The sequence below is a fragment of the Amblyomma maculatum genome, chromosome 5, assembly GCF_055883805.1.
Source record: "Amblyomma maculatum isolate TAMU_Amacu chromosome 5, ASM5588380v1, whole genome shotgun sequence".
NCBI lineage: Eukaryota > Metazoa > Arthropoda > Arachnida > Ixodida > Ixodidae > Amblyomma > Amblyomma maculatum.
Genome location: NC_139348.1, coordinates 123695937 through 123711250, shown reverse-complemented (window position 1 = coordinate 123711250; position 15314 = coordinate 123695937). Strand labels below are relative to the sequence as shown.

General features: G+C 46.3%; 1 long non-coding RNA gene across 1 annotated transcript; it reads right to left on the bottom strand.

Annotated features, from left to right (window-relative positions):
- Window positions 1-2983: 2983 nt before the first annotated feature.
- LOC146189418 (uncharacterized) lies at window positions 2984-9222 on the bottom strand. The gene is made up of 3 exons (XR_014707299.1): window positions 9055-9222; window positions 7563-7688; window positions 2984-2999 (listed from the first exon to the last, which is right to left on the bottom strand). It is a non-coding gene; the product is annotated as an uncharacterized LOC146189418 (long non-coding RNA).
- Between the last annotated feature and the right edge of the window lie 6092 nt (window positions 9223-15314).

Here is a 15314-nt window from a genome sequence, read left to right as displayed (position 1 = left end):
CTGGAAAAGAAAGCTCAATTTAAATTTTGTGCATTACTTTCCAAGCAATGGATTGCAATTCTACTCTATAGAATGCAGTGCATTACTAAAACTACGTGATTATTAAAATCAAAATTAAAATGAATCCTCAAATGACAGGAGCATATCATTTATTTTTTGTCAATGTTGCAACAATGCTAATGGGGGCGTTGTACATGATGCATTTATTCACAGGCAAATGTCAAGCGATTTGCAGCGGAACTTAATACACACGTAGCATCTTGTCATAAAACTTATCTTGATTATAAGTACACACAAAACGAAATGTCTGAGAGATGCAACGAGTGTCACAAAATGTAGAAAACAACGCAAATTTGAGGGTAATATATGTGTTTGAAAGTATATGCATTATATCTTTACAGCGTATTTCACATCAACATTTCTGTTTGATTAGAGGGGCGGTAAGTTTATATTGCCACACCAGTGTCCCTCTTCTAGTACCACAATGTGGTCGAACTATATCTTGTCACCTGGCCGAGCTTCTTTTTTTGCTCTCGAGCTTCCCTTCATCAAAAGACTAACTGGTTTGTTATGCTGCTTGCCACGTTTAAGGGAAACCTTTGATTGACGTGCCGGGTAAAATTCCACATACTTTGGCCAAGAAGACATTCATCAACGCGCGGATGCCACGCCCGTCCATAAAACGAGCCGTTGCATCCGAGGCCTCCAACCAGAGTTTGAGCCACTGACGACACCAGTTCGAACGATGACATCCTCTACAAGCAGCCAGACAAGACCGTACTCAGCCAACATCCCCGCTGTTCTTTCTTGTCGCGACTCGATCACAACCAGCATTTCACGGTGACCGGTTGTAGAAGACTGGTTGGCCAGTCTTGTCCATCTGGACGCATTCAACCAACGGAACGATGAGCAGAAGCTGATGAACGTGTACTTCGCGTTGCAAGACTCAGCCAAGATGTTGGTTGAGAACCACGAAGCGTCCTTTGCAAACTGCGCAGCATTTAGTTGGGAGTTGCCCGCAACATTCAGTTCGAGCGTGAAAAATAAAAACGCAAAAATTGCAATCCGTTCGAGGTCTTAGCAGTTAAAATAGAACGTGGTCATGTATGTCGAGGACATGACACGGCTTTTCAATTGGGCCTAGTCTGCCGTTCCTGAGGCAGCGAAGATACGGCACCTCATGCGCGGGGTGAAAGAACAGCTGTTTGCTGGCCTCATTCGCGACCCTCCATGAACTTTCGCTCGTATCGACAAAGAACCTGGAAGCATGAAACGTTCAGAGCAGGCACAGAGTGACCAGTACTGCTATTAGGCTACTGTAGCGGCCACACACAACTGCGCCCGTTGCAGCAGCCAAGGAGGAGACATAGCGAGAGCTTGTTAGGAGCAATCTTCGCGACGAGCTGCAAAACTTCCACTTGGATGCTCCATTAGTAGCGAGTTTCTACCGTGGACTTCATACGCGACGAAATGCGGTGAGCGGTGCAAACCAAAACCACCACCACTACATGGGAAATGCATCATGACATACAGCGATGTTCTACGCCGACCTGCCGCCGAGCCACATGCGTTCTGCCTCCTGGCCGGATCACCTCCGCGCTACTTGCACCCCGTCGAGCAGCAACAAGAGCTGCGCCCCATTGAGTCACAGCAAGACCTACGTCCTGCTATAATGAACGCGCACTTGCGAGGCACGTCTAACAAATAACCGCACTGTAATCATTTCGGGGAGCCAGGCCATATTCTTTGCAATTTTCCATACCGGAGGATAGGTTTGAGACAATTTCCCCCAACGTGCTTCGACCCGGCTATGGTGAAAGACCGCAGGAAACTGAGAGTCACCTGGCCGCTCATGAGCTGCACCCGACGTCACCGCAATGGCAATCGCGACGATCATCATCTCCTAGGCGCTCTGCTTTGTCCTATTGATCTTCCTCCTTTGGGCAATTCAGAGGCATGTCCCTTCTCCGGGGGAGAGGCCGCCGCTACTGTTCAGAACCAGCAGCCTCCTCCCGATGATTTGACGCGGCGGTTCGAGCGGCGATGACCCAATCCGAAGAACTTAAAGACGTGCTGAGAACGCATGGATTCTTCTGAAATTTCTGTAACCGCCCACAGTTGTGACGTGACCGCAACCCAGACGGCCATAGTCGTCCGACGGTCGACCGACGGACGTCCGTTTTCGGACCTTCGGACATCCGACGGAAGTCCGGTTATGTTCGATATACGTACAGCGGACGTCCGTCGGGCTATCGTTCGTGGATCCGGATCGCGTCCCACGGACGTCCGACGGGCAGCCGGAGGCAGACATTCGGACGTTTCCCGGAACATGCTTGCAGGGCCCGCTATTGGTGTAAAAACTTGCCAATAACATTCGTGTAAAGCTCAGCAAGCATGTGCCATGGAAATTTCAATCCCATACTAGTGCTCAATGCCTTTGTCGTGAGAGTAAAGCAGACAACAGAATATGCAACAGGTTCAAGTTTCCTGTTGTCTGCTTTACTTTCACACACAAAGCACTGAACAGTAGAGTGCAATTAAAACTTCCATCAAAGAGGCACATATGCTAGCTGAGCTTTACACAAATGCACCATTCCTAAAAACATGCTAAGTGCATAGGCATACCAGCATGCGAGGTTGTAAAAAACATTTTTTTTTGCTTTATTGCAAAAACTGCATGCATAAATAGTCTATACTAAAAAAATATCGATGTTAAGGAATGGCATGGTAAAATGCAGGCCAACGGGAGTATTAAGAATCTACTTGAATATTTTTTTTAAATTATCCTTGGCCGTGACAGCTCTTCCCTTGGGGAGGTGGTGGAGGAAAAGGTATTTATTGAAACCTAATATTTCGGAATTAGCGAGGAGATGATCGAGTTCCCTGTGGGCGGCTTCCGCAGGCCGGGATTCCAGGAGCAGTTACTATCCTGTGCATTTGCTCGATCAGCTGTTGCTGGTCTTTCAGGCCTAAGATGGGAAGAGCAGGCTGGGCTCCTCCTGCAATAGAAGGGAAAATTAAATTCAAGTTATCTGTGCTGAACTTTGATTACACATCTCCAAGGGCAACTGCCAGTTTCTCTCAATTGCTTTTTCCAGATGGCACTGTACGCATGCATCTCCATTCAGAACTGTCACATACTATATAGAAAGGTCATATAACTGCAGCAAAACCCATGCCGAATAACAAAATATACAAACGTAGTTTGACCAGAACCTGCCATTCAGTATTTTAATGTTTTTATGTCGTCTTTTTGAACATGCCACTCTGACCAAACATGGCATGTTATGCTTGCTGCTATGCACCCTCAGCAATGCCCAAGACATGGAGTGCACATGCAGAGAAACTAAGTATAAAGGATGCTGTATATGAACATAAAGCACAGCCAGAGCATTGCAGTATTACACAGGTACGCATTGGCGGCAGAAACCTGCACTTTGAGCGGTTTAACAGGCAGATTTCTAAAGTAACTGTTCCTGCTCTGAAAAGAAGTGATCAATAATAACATCATTTAAAATTGTTACTTTTTGTTCTGTAAACTGCACATTTCGCTGGTTTCCATGTGCCCTCTACCGAAGACATTGCCTGGGCGTGTCGGGGGTATATCGACATCAACATCTAGGCTACAAGCGTCTAGAAAGCGTCTCCTTAGAGCAGCTGCGACGAAGTAACTTATCTGATAACATGCAAGCTGCTGCAGCAGAATAAAGATAGACATTTGACATGTGGCTAAAGCCCGATGTGGAAGCATAGCCCGCCGCAGTGATTGCGCAGTGTTCATGCTTCTACAAGAGTTAAAAGTAATTTGTTTACCCACAGCGCTATATGTGACATTACAATAGCAAGGCTTATAGTCACACAAAACACAAAAAGCTGATAACCACAAGCTCCTGATGTATTACCGGCAGCATGCAGCATGGATGTTGGTTACTGAAATATGGTTGCATAATTCTGGCAACCAGCTGTGCATGTATGTCATGGATTTCTCAACTACGCACAACAAATTACAAAAAAAATAATGGTATTTATAAATGCAGCCAGCTGTTCGCAAGAAACATTGTAGCTTTTTTATGGGGAAAGTAGTGGGCGCCAAAGAAACTGCCCCTGTAAAGGCGCCTAATTTGCCCCTATGTAATATCGGGGACAAGTGTGTGGACTACACAAACTGCAATCAAAGCACATAACTTTCACATCGACCAGGAAACTCGGACCATACTTGTCGATGTGAAAGTTGAACGTTAGTTCTTTCATGTGTGCAAGAGAAATAAGGTCACAATTCGTTTACATCGCGATTCTAGTCCAAAATCTAGACATACTGTCCAGAGACTTTCGCCCCCGCAGTATAAGCCACCACTTGGGTAAGAGATTAGTAAAAGAAGTGTATAAAAGACATTAGTGCTGTTGGACAGCCATAGCTATAAAAATGGTATTGACATTGAAGTACTGCCTTAAGGCGGGGGCTAGGGCATTACAAAAGCAAGAGTTAGTGTCCGCTGGTCCTCATTTGAACGAACAAAAAGAGGGGGGGGGGGGAGAAATCTACCTCAACTACATGTTTTGAGTGACACCAAGCCGCAGTTAGTATTAAAGATATCACACAGTTTTGTGGAAGATTTGGGAGCGCTTTGCTGCTTTCTTACAGGATTGGACAAAAGAGCTCACCATCTTCAGAAAGGCACGTTATATAGAAATGAAAATAGTGAATTTACTGCATCTGGCCACAACAACTTGCACACGGAGAGGAAGATGAACTGAAAATTTTATACATGAATGTACGTATTTACAACAGGTGAAACAATGACCATGATCTATGCCGAAGAGGAAAGAGATCAAAATCTAGCTCAGAACGAGTTCTCCTGGCCGCGGGGCCGTTTCATTAACTTCGGGACTCCGCCCACATTTCTCATCCCCAATGACAATGAACTCACACATGACTGGCTAACAAACATTTCGGCATGTCTTTCCACTTTCATAAATTCTTCACCCTCTCCCTAATACAAGCAATGCAAAAGGGACAACAAATTCGTTTCACAACAAACAGAATTTAGAGAATGGACCTCGAAATGATTGGCTCACTAGGGCACATGCCAAAATCTCTCCCCTAGGAAAAAAAAAGAAAAAAAAATTAGAACCCATCAAAACGGTGTCCCACGTGCGCAACCATTGCCCAAAGCTTGCATCCTTGGCGGCTCCTTTTACAGGGCAATTATTGCAATTATTGGCGTCCGAGTCAGCCCCATTGCGGACCACATTAGAAGAGCCAACCCACATCCTCCCGCTCCGCATCATCACGTCACTGTTACACACTTGCCCTTTTTCAACGCCGCCATCTCCCACCATTGTTGACATCCAGGGTTGGAATCCTCAACGAGACCCCACTCAGCGCACCTGCACTGAATAATTGTCACTTTTATGGGCTCCCCAACAAGGAAGAGGGCCTTACACCCTTCAACCTGACAGCCTGACAGTGTTTTTTTCTTTGAACGATAAGCAGTTCTTCCAAAAGAGGTGCTCGTTTCAAAGCTGTGCTGCCTCCGGGTGATGGGTGCAGTCAGCGCACTAAGGACCCCTTAGTTGTATACTGTTCGTAAAGCTCCTTAAATAAAAATGAGCCCCCTACATGACACAGCAACGAGAACAAACTGCCTGTCCCCGCGTCTTCGAGTGCGACAGCAAAGTCCTCGGAAGAGGGGACTTCTTTCCCTCTCTGCCTACGCTTCCGTTAAGCACTGTAGCTGCTGTAGCTGCCTCTCTGTGCTCGTCTCTCCGCCTCCTGTCCGAGGGCAAGTGGGAGACGGCCGCAGCTGGGCATTGAACAGGTGACCCAAAAAGAGCAGACTAATAATGGTGCCTAGCATACCCACCGATCCCTTACAGAAATCATTAAAGAAATGAAAGCAACACATCAGATAACGCTACAATGTTTCTAAGTGCAAAGTCGACAACTCCAAGTCATATAAATATATGTACATCTCCGCACATTAACTAGAAAGAAACAGTGCAGAGTAAACTAATAATTCAGTGTCTAGCAACACTATTAAAAGGGGATAAAGGCCACGGGGGGCTGCGATTATTAGTACCGTTTTGCCTTTAAACTACAATAACATACTTGTTGCAAGCTTAAAATCAGATTCACACCTGTCCCACCCACAGCAATGGAACACACATCTGACTCAAGTCTGCAGAGAAAGAGCAAGCTAGACTATTGCAGACGCACCCTTGGTTATTTTTCTGGCATTTCTGAGGGTGAAGAATCTGACTTGTCAGTAGCATGTATATGAATAAGAATCCTATGACAGTAAATGCATCAGATTTTCTGGAGTGGCTTTTCTTTGCTGACCACATATGAGGTGAGCTATAATTTATCCAACTTGGCCTAGGTTTATTCTATGAATAACAAAGCTATAGCAGGTACACAGTCGTCCACTCAGGCTGAACATGCGAGTGCGTGGCATGCACTTTTTGAGATGCCACTGCATCCATCGCAGCTGCACACCATAGCGAAGAGGCAGGCAGCGTGAAGTACCAGCCTCTAGTCCCTCTACCACCACTGGGGTCCCAAACTAGGGACCCCTTGTTTTTGTCAGGACAGGCCCCCTCAGGGTCAGCTAGTGAGTAATCTCCTGTATTTGTATCTGATGGCAATGTTTTCCACCACCACCCACAATACGCAGCTGCGCATCATAGCAGATGTGAAGCAACAGCTCCTGGTCCTTCTATGCATAAGCCACTTTGCCTTGATGCATGCCTGCGCACCATAGTAAAGAGGCAGACGACATGACGCAGCAGCTCATGGTACCTTTACACATGAGCCCCCCCATTGTACTTCGATACGCACCATAGCAAATATACAGACTACGCCACACAGCAGCTCTTGGTCCCTCTACGCATAAGCCATTTTGCCTCAATACGCACCTGCGTACCTGAGCGAAGAGGCAGACGTGAAGCTGCAGCTCTTGGGCCCTCCATGCACAAGCCACTTAGCATCAATGCACGGCTGTGCACTGTAGTAAAGAGGCGAAGGACGTTAAGCAGCAGCTCCTGGTCCCTCTACACATCAGCCATTTTGCTTCGATGCGCATCTGCACACTATAACAAACAGCCAGATGTGACAAAGAAGCTCCTGGTTTCTCTACACATAAACCACTTTGCCTCAATACGCACCTGCGTACCTGAGCGAAGAGGCAGACGTGAAGCTGCAGCTCCTGGGCCCTCCATGCACAAGCCACTTAGCCTTGATGCATGACTGTGACGGATGGATTGCTATTTTGCAAACTGCATGCCACACATTCCCATTCAAGCTAAGAGTGGACGACTGTGTAAACGTAAAATACTGGTTATTTACTTCAATGGACAATGACAAAAAGTAACATGGTGGACAATGTAAAAAGAATTTGCTGCATAAAGTTTGTTGAAACCAGTTCTACATCCTACATGTAAACAAGCTAAAACCTTAATGTCGAAGGGATGTCCTGTGTGTTTAAAATCATCACGCTCAAACAACTTCAACATTGATAATCATGATTCAATATTAATAATATAGATAATGGTACAATACTCACTTTCAGCCATACCAAAGAAATGAGAATGCAAAGGGATGTTGCTGTTTTTCCCCCGTGGATGACAGTTTTCCATGTTCAAAGTGCTGCTTCCTGTTGGCCTACGAAATCGGCTACAGCAAATGGCATCTGAAATATTTTTGGAAGCCTCATGCTAGTCTTCAACGAGAAAAGCATTGCCATACAGAAGCAGAACACAAATACTTTTACAACACACTAAAAGCACCAACTGCGGTGCTGTTTTTAGGATGACTAGGCAGAGGTTTTGCTGTAGCAAGCCAAATGTTAGCCTTCAATAAGGAAAGCATTCCCATACAGAAACAGAACACAAAAACTTTTACAACAGATTAAAAGCATCAATTGCACAAATGTTTGTAAGATGACCAGGTACAGGTTTCTGCTTTAGCCCACATCATGTGACCAGCGGTTATCAGAAGCCTTGTATGTGAGCATGATGCCCTAGATTCAATTTATGGCTATCACTGTATTAACAAGCATGGGTTTAAAGCTACTTTAATATGATAATCTAAGAACATGGTGAGCTTTCAGTGCGAGACATAAGCTCAGTATCATGCACTATAAGGTGCTGCATGGCTCTAGTGTAGCTTTGGCATTATCTCGCTGTCAATAATGCAGTGAAGTTCTGAGGAGCTTTTGAATATCTGTAAGGACAAAGCAACAACAATTTTGTTTTCATCTCACTTTTGCTCAACTCGTTTTTTTTTTTTTTTTTGAGCCCGCGGCTTGCATGGCCTCCCAGTACGCCTGTTTTGCATAAAAGAACGCGTTGCAGGCACCAGAGCTCACAGCCCAACTGTATCGCGGCGGCGGTATGTCAAATTCGTGCCAGAACAGCGCAGAACAACGGATCAAGAAAAAGACAAGTGCTGACTTTTTTTTTTCTCTCATCTCCTTGTCCGGTTGTTCTGCGCGGTTCGGTCCCACATGCATAACCAACATGCGCAAGGTGCTGTCCTGGTTTGTCAAAGCTGAAGGAGAGTACTAAACCTTTAGTTATTTAGTAGCTACAGCCGTTCCTTCTAGAAACTGTAGTTGCCGTAAAGCTCGAGAGAGAAAGATCAGCGGCTGTCCATTAAAAAAAAAAAAAAAAAAAAAACTCGCGACGTTTTCACAAGTGTAGGCATGTCGCACGATAGGCTCGAGGAGTGCAAAAGTTTTCTCGTATAGTTTTTACAACTCAGCACGTTGCGCACGGTTAACAAATTAACTCCTTCAAAGCTCGGACAGGCACTCCTTTATCAGAGACAGAGAAGTTGCGCGGCTTACTGGCGCAGCGTCCAGTAATGCCGAGAAAGATGGCCCTCAGACTTGAGGCTGCACTTTAGTTAGTCGGCGCGGAGCCATCCTGTCAGTCTCGCCTAAAACACTCGACCGTTCGGCTGCTGTACAGAGCTGTTTCCTTACGCAAAAGCTCACCACTATCGGCGTATCGAAAAGTTCAACTAAAGAAACAAAAGTTCGGTGAAATACTTACTTTGGAATCAGCGGGTGAACAAAGTGTGCCAGCCGCACCAAGCCACAGCAAAAACAATGCTAGCAGTGCATTACAGCCGTAGGTATTTGTAACTGCGCAGAAAATGCAGAACACGGAAACGTGAAGCCATCTTCCATGACTAAACTTCAACTTGTCAGGTGGATTGGATTGGCTCATTTCAGATTTTTTTGAGGATAGGTTCGGTTTCGTTCTTTTTGAGCTTGCTGCTTGCTGCGTCTATTCAGCCACTGATTAAAATTTCACCGAAGCATCATGATAGAAAAATGTTTAATGGTCATTTAACTTATCAAAATTTTTTGATAGAATTCAACGATGAAACACGCAGAAAATAAAAAAAAAAACTGTTTAATGGAAACGCTTTCTATCGCATCGATTCGCTCTGGCATCATATAATGCAGACTTGACGGCATTACTGATTTATACGCAGTACAGATGAGCACGACGACTACAAACTATATCATAGCTGTGTAAAAGCAAATCCAGTGGCGGACGTACGGCGGCTGTCCGCTGGGCGAACGGATTCGACCATCCGCTTTCGTACGTACGCCGGAATTCCGGCGGACGTCCGAAATCGGCCGCCGAGTTGCGGCCGAGTTCGGTTGTCCGTCGGACGTCAGTGGCCGTCTGGGAATGGTGGATATCGGCGCCACTTGTGTTGTCAAGAGCAGCCAGCTAGAGACCATATTCTGGAAGGATGTGATGTCTTGGTCTACACCACCGGTGGCCATGCGATGACTCCGATTGGTGTGTGCACTTGCCGCATAGGGATCCACGGCTTTACGTTCACTCGTACCTTCACCGTACTACACCAGTGCTCAAAAGATCTGATTCTCTTCATTGATTTGCTTCAAGACTATGGTGCGGTTATCGACTTTCTAAAGATCCTGTATCGGTTTCAACCCAGCAAGCGATTGATAGCAACCCAGACTTCCGGAAAGTAATGCTGCACGTATGTTCTCGGGGCCTTGTCGAACTTGTGAGTGGATGAGCTGAAATCCTTGTGACAAACTTCACGTATGAACATTTGGCGGCAAACACGACGGCCGCTTATTTTGAAAAGCGTGGAGAGTGTCCAGGCCACTGCGCTCTATCCAGCACGTCAGACCTGGACGATGCGACACCTACAGCTATTAGGACCGATGTTAACCCGCCTCTTTTGGCCAGTCTGAAACTGTGCGTGGAGAATCTTCTCAATTCCTTCCACGACTGGTTTGCATCAACCCCCAAGGTTTGACAGATAACGCTAAAGTAGCACCGAGTTATAGTTGTCGACGACCAACGACTACTAGGTCACCGTCCTTACCAGGCGTCTTCAAAAAACGTGATGTCATCCGTCGCCAAGTAACAATTCCCCAGGACGACGTCATCTAACAGTCAACGAGACCCTTGACTTTGCTTGTTGTCCTCGTTAAGAAAACGGATGGAACCTCAAGGTTCTGCAGGGATTACAGACACCTCAACAACGTCACAAAAAATGATGTCTAAGGCCTTCTGCGCTTTGATGCCTGCCTCGACCGCCTTTAGCATTCCAGTTACTTTTCATCACTTGGCCTCCGAGGTGGGTGTCGGCAAATAGAGGCTGACTAGCGTGACCGCGAGAACACTGCGTTTATTGCGAGATGGTTTGTTTTAGTTTAAGGTGCTTCCATTTGGCATGTGCTTGGCCCCTACCACATTCCAAAGAATGATACCATGCGCTGTCGACTGAAGTTGCCGTCATGTCTCGTATATCGCGATGACGTTCTGATTTTCTTGGACATGTTCAACGAGCACCTGAAACGTTTTCGCGCTGCTTTGGAGGCCATCCGATTCACTGGTTTCTCTCAAATCTGACAAATACCACTTTGCGTTTAATGAGCTGAAGTTTATCTGCCACATTGTCAGCGCATGAGGAATTAGTCCAGAAATACACAAGACGGCCGCTGTAACTGCCTTTCTCAAGCCAACGGATAGATCGAGCTTGCGTCGATTTCTTGGTCTCTGCGTGTACTATCGGAGGTTTGTTCGAAATTTCTCCAATATAGCTGAGCCTCTCACCCGCTTGTCAAAAGGCACCGTTCGTTTGGGGCCACGACCAGGAAAAAACATTCACGGAACTCAAGTCTTGTCTCCATTGTATGTCTATACTTGGCCACTTCGGCAAAGAGGCCGACACGGAAGTGGACATGAATAACAGTAACGCTTGCGGTCCTTGTTCAGTGACAGAACGGTACATAAGACGTAATTGCTTACGCCAGTCGAATTTGTTCAGTTCCGAAGTTAATTATTTAACTGCGGGACAAGAGTGGGCCTCGCTGTTGTGTGGGCAGTAATGAAATTTCTTCCGTACTTGTACGGCCGCAAGTTTCGCGTTCCATCACTCTCTGTTGTATGCTTGCAAACCTGAAAGGTCTATTGGGGCGGCCTGTTCAAAAGAGCCTTCGGTTGCAAGAATTTGACATTACTATCGTGCACAAGTCAGGCCAGAAACACAGCAATGCTGACCGTGTCGCGTGCCCCTAATCCCTGCCACACGGACGGCTCCGACGACGATTCCGCTTTCCTCGGGGTCATCACGACGTCCACCATAGCGAGAAAGTAGCGGGGCGACTCCCAACTTCTGCCCCTCTTTGAATACCTCCAAGGAACCGTGCCATCTCCACCTCGGCTCTTCAGGCGCAGACTATCGTTATTTTGCTCTCGAGATGTGTGCTCTGCAAGAAGAGCTATGACCCAACAGAAAGTGCTTATCTACTTGTAGTGCCTAACACGCTTCATGACGAATTTCTTCGTGCATGCCGAGGCCTGTTCCGGCTGTCTTGGTGTTTCCCACGCATTGGCACGGATACGCCGAAATTAACACTGGCCGAATCTAGCTGCTGTTCTCGACCGCTACATCGGTATCTGGCGAGATGGCCAGTGGCGGAATACACCGCTGATATAACCAGCTGGGCTCTTGCAGCCTACCGATCTCCCGAAATTCCCATTTCAACAAGTCGGCAGGGACTTACTCGACCCATTTCCTGAATCCTCCATGGGCAACAGGTATATAGCGATTCATCATCATCATCAGCCTGACTTTACCCACTTATGTCAGTAACCTGAGTTATTTCTCTGACCCACTTTGCACGCTTCCTATCTCTTAATATTACCCCTACCATTTTTCCTTCTATAGCCCTCTGCGTTGTCCTCAACTTAAGTAAAAGCCTCTTGGTTAGCCTCCACGTTTCAGCCCCCCTCTGCGTTGTCCTCAACTTAAGTAGAACTCTCTTGGTTAGCCTCCACGTTTCAGCCCCATAGGTGAGTACAGGTAAGATGCAGGTAAGATGTATACTTTCCACTTGAGCGATACCGCTAAGCTGCTAGTCATAATAAAGCGGTGTCCATTGACTATCTCATCCGCTACTTTGAGAGCAAGGCCATTCACCGCGGTGCCGCAGCCGAAGTTGCCCATTTCTTCATTTCCAACATTGTGCTTCGTCATGGTGCCCCAAAAGTGCCCCCACACTAGAACCTCATTTATGTTGGCCCTCACGAGTGAGGTCCTTCGACTCAGTGGCACCACTCATCGCAAGACAGCCCACCATTCTCAAACCGATGGACTTACGGAGCGGCTTAACAAGACCATTGCCGATATGATCTCCACGTATGTAAACGATGATCGCATGAACTGGGACCGAATACTACCGTAAATCACGTTCGCATACAATACGGCGCTCCAAGAAACTACACTCTTCACTCCATTTCATTTGGTTCATTGACGCGAAGCCTTAACTATGCTGGATGCCACGCTTTTTCTTGATTCTGCTCCCTTCCCTGACCTGGGCGCTGACCAATTTATTCATGACGCAAAAACCGCATACCAACTTGCCTGACAGCTAGTTCGGCACCAACAAGAGCACAACGACCAGCGCTACAACCTGCTCCACAGAGAGACGACTTACACACACGGCGACAAGTCTCTGTAGGGAGCTCTATCCATTTGCGAGGGCGCTCAAAAGAGCTTCTTCGGTGTTACTTTGTACCCCTTTCCCCGAGGTGATTCCCCTTCTCAGCGCAGTGCACTACTAGGCGCTGCTACAAAGCACTGTCCGCTCCTCTCAACAGCCGAAGTCTTTAGTGGTTCGCGTCGTCAGAATAAAACCAGATGACACCGTTGAACTCTTTCTAGGGTCCAAGACAGAGCCAGAGAATCGTCCGTATAACTTGAACGACTTCCTCATCGTTTCCCTACGTGTGCGGCATCAGAGCCTTCTAGCGCTATCATGAGGCCGAACCATATTTTGGTACCTGGCCGAGCGTCTTCTTCACTCTCGAGCTTCGCCTCATTAATAGACCAGCTAGCTTTCTCTGCTGATTGCCACGTTTGTGGGCGACAATATTGCCAACGAAAATTAGCAATAACTGTCAGAAATACCTAATCGCAGTGGTGCTTTTGTAAAGTACAGTGAAGCAAGGTAGCGCATTTATTTATCTTCGTCTGCGTCTTGGGACCACTGCACTAAGTATTTAGAATTTTTTACTTTCTTTATCTCTAAGGTTGTTCATAGGGTGACTAATTTAGGTTAATGGGCGTTATTCAGAGAAACAAATATAAGAGAAATGCCTGCCGATATTACTGATACAATTAGTGTTAAAAACATTAAACATTTACGATTACTAAATTAGTATTTTAAAAAGAAAGGCCTGCTTGTTCCAATAATAGCGGTACTCGGCGTTCGAATGGTCCACAAAAAGTGGTCGGGCAGTAGATGATGATGTCAACGTTATTGAGGCGTAGTCACAGTGGCTCATTTTCTAAAGTAATGATGTGCCTGGCATAGAAAACCCAAGCCTCTGGGCGACGTTAGTTTAGAAACGAGTAATTTGGAATGAGAGAGGGCGGATTACTATGAGCGATCGCGGTATATTTCGAATACATTATTTTATATTGAATTACTGTGGAGGTGGGTGTAAGAAGGGTAGGGGGCTAGTCCTTTGCCAGACTAACTGCGCTGTCACAACCATTAGTCCTTTTCGAGACACACTGCGAAGGGTCCAGGAAAGGGGAGCAGCAGTTAGTCCCCGGAAGGAGCCGTTGAAAGAAAAAAATCCAAACCAAGCCAGAATAACAGCGTAATTTAGAGCGATACAGTGCTATTACATCTCTTATTTGCGATATCACAGTTATATTACATACAACTACAAAGGGAACAGAAAGGAACAAACAAGAAAATCCCATGACAATTACAGGATTCGAATCACCAACCATTGGATTGGGAACCGAGCACGGATATGACCAGGCAGCCACACAGACGTTTCGTAGGAAACAAACGCCTTATGTATATAAGCACACAATGCTTGGGTTTACCTGTCGCAGCTTTGTGAAATGTACTGTTGTTTAGAGCCATGTTTTGTTATTTTACTGTCATGTGATTTTGCAACAAGGTCTGGTAGGCCTTAATGAATACGCACAGCGGTCTAAAATGGTTTTTGGCAGAAAAAGAAATGTTCTGAACCGTGCACTCCTTACGGCCGGTACTTGATAAGCACTAATCCTTGTTTTATTTTCACGTTTTGCGGATATGGCTGCTGCGCATAGCGGCCTGTTGCAAACAGAGTTAACCACAGTTAATTTCGTTGTTGTTTTTTCTGGTGGGCGGCGACGGGGAATGAACTGTTGGCGGCTCACCGTTTCGCTGTCTCCGCTACTTAGACAGCTTGACAGAAGTTCGTAAACAAAAGTCAACAAAATAACATTACGTATTCTTGCTTAACGCTAAGCCCTTTACATCACACTCGAAACGTACTGAAGCTCGACTTAGTTGTTTACACAGTTCCTCAGATGCCGATGCCTTCGATTCTACGAAGCCTTTTTTAACGCAAAACATCCTGTCCGCGTCGGCGCAGATAGCGCCGCGGTGCTGTCACTGGCCTTATAGTGCGTTCACACAATGACATTTGGCGGCGAAACCGAACGAAATCCGCCGCCGCCAAAATGCTGCCTCGTTCACAATTCCCAGCCACCACGCCGCCGCTCGTCGCGTATACAGATATGTGGACCGAGATGGGTATAAACCGACGCTGCCCACGTAATGAGACGAAGCGACAGATCGTTGTTCCATTTATGGTCAGTGAATGCACCGAGAAGGAGAGTAGCAATTAAGAGATCACTCTGAAGACATCGGTCCTACTTTGAAGGGCATCGCCATGTTTGTTTTGGTAATTGCAAAACAAGGGGAACACGTTCTGTCGTTCGTCCTTACGTTAGCCTTTTTTTA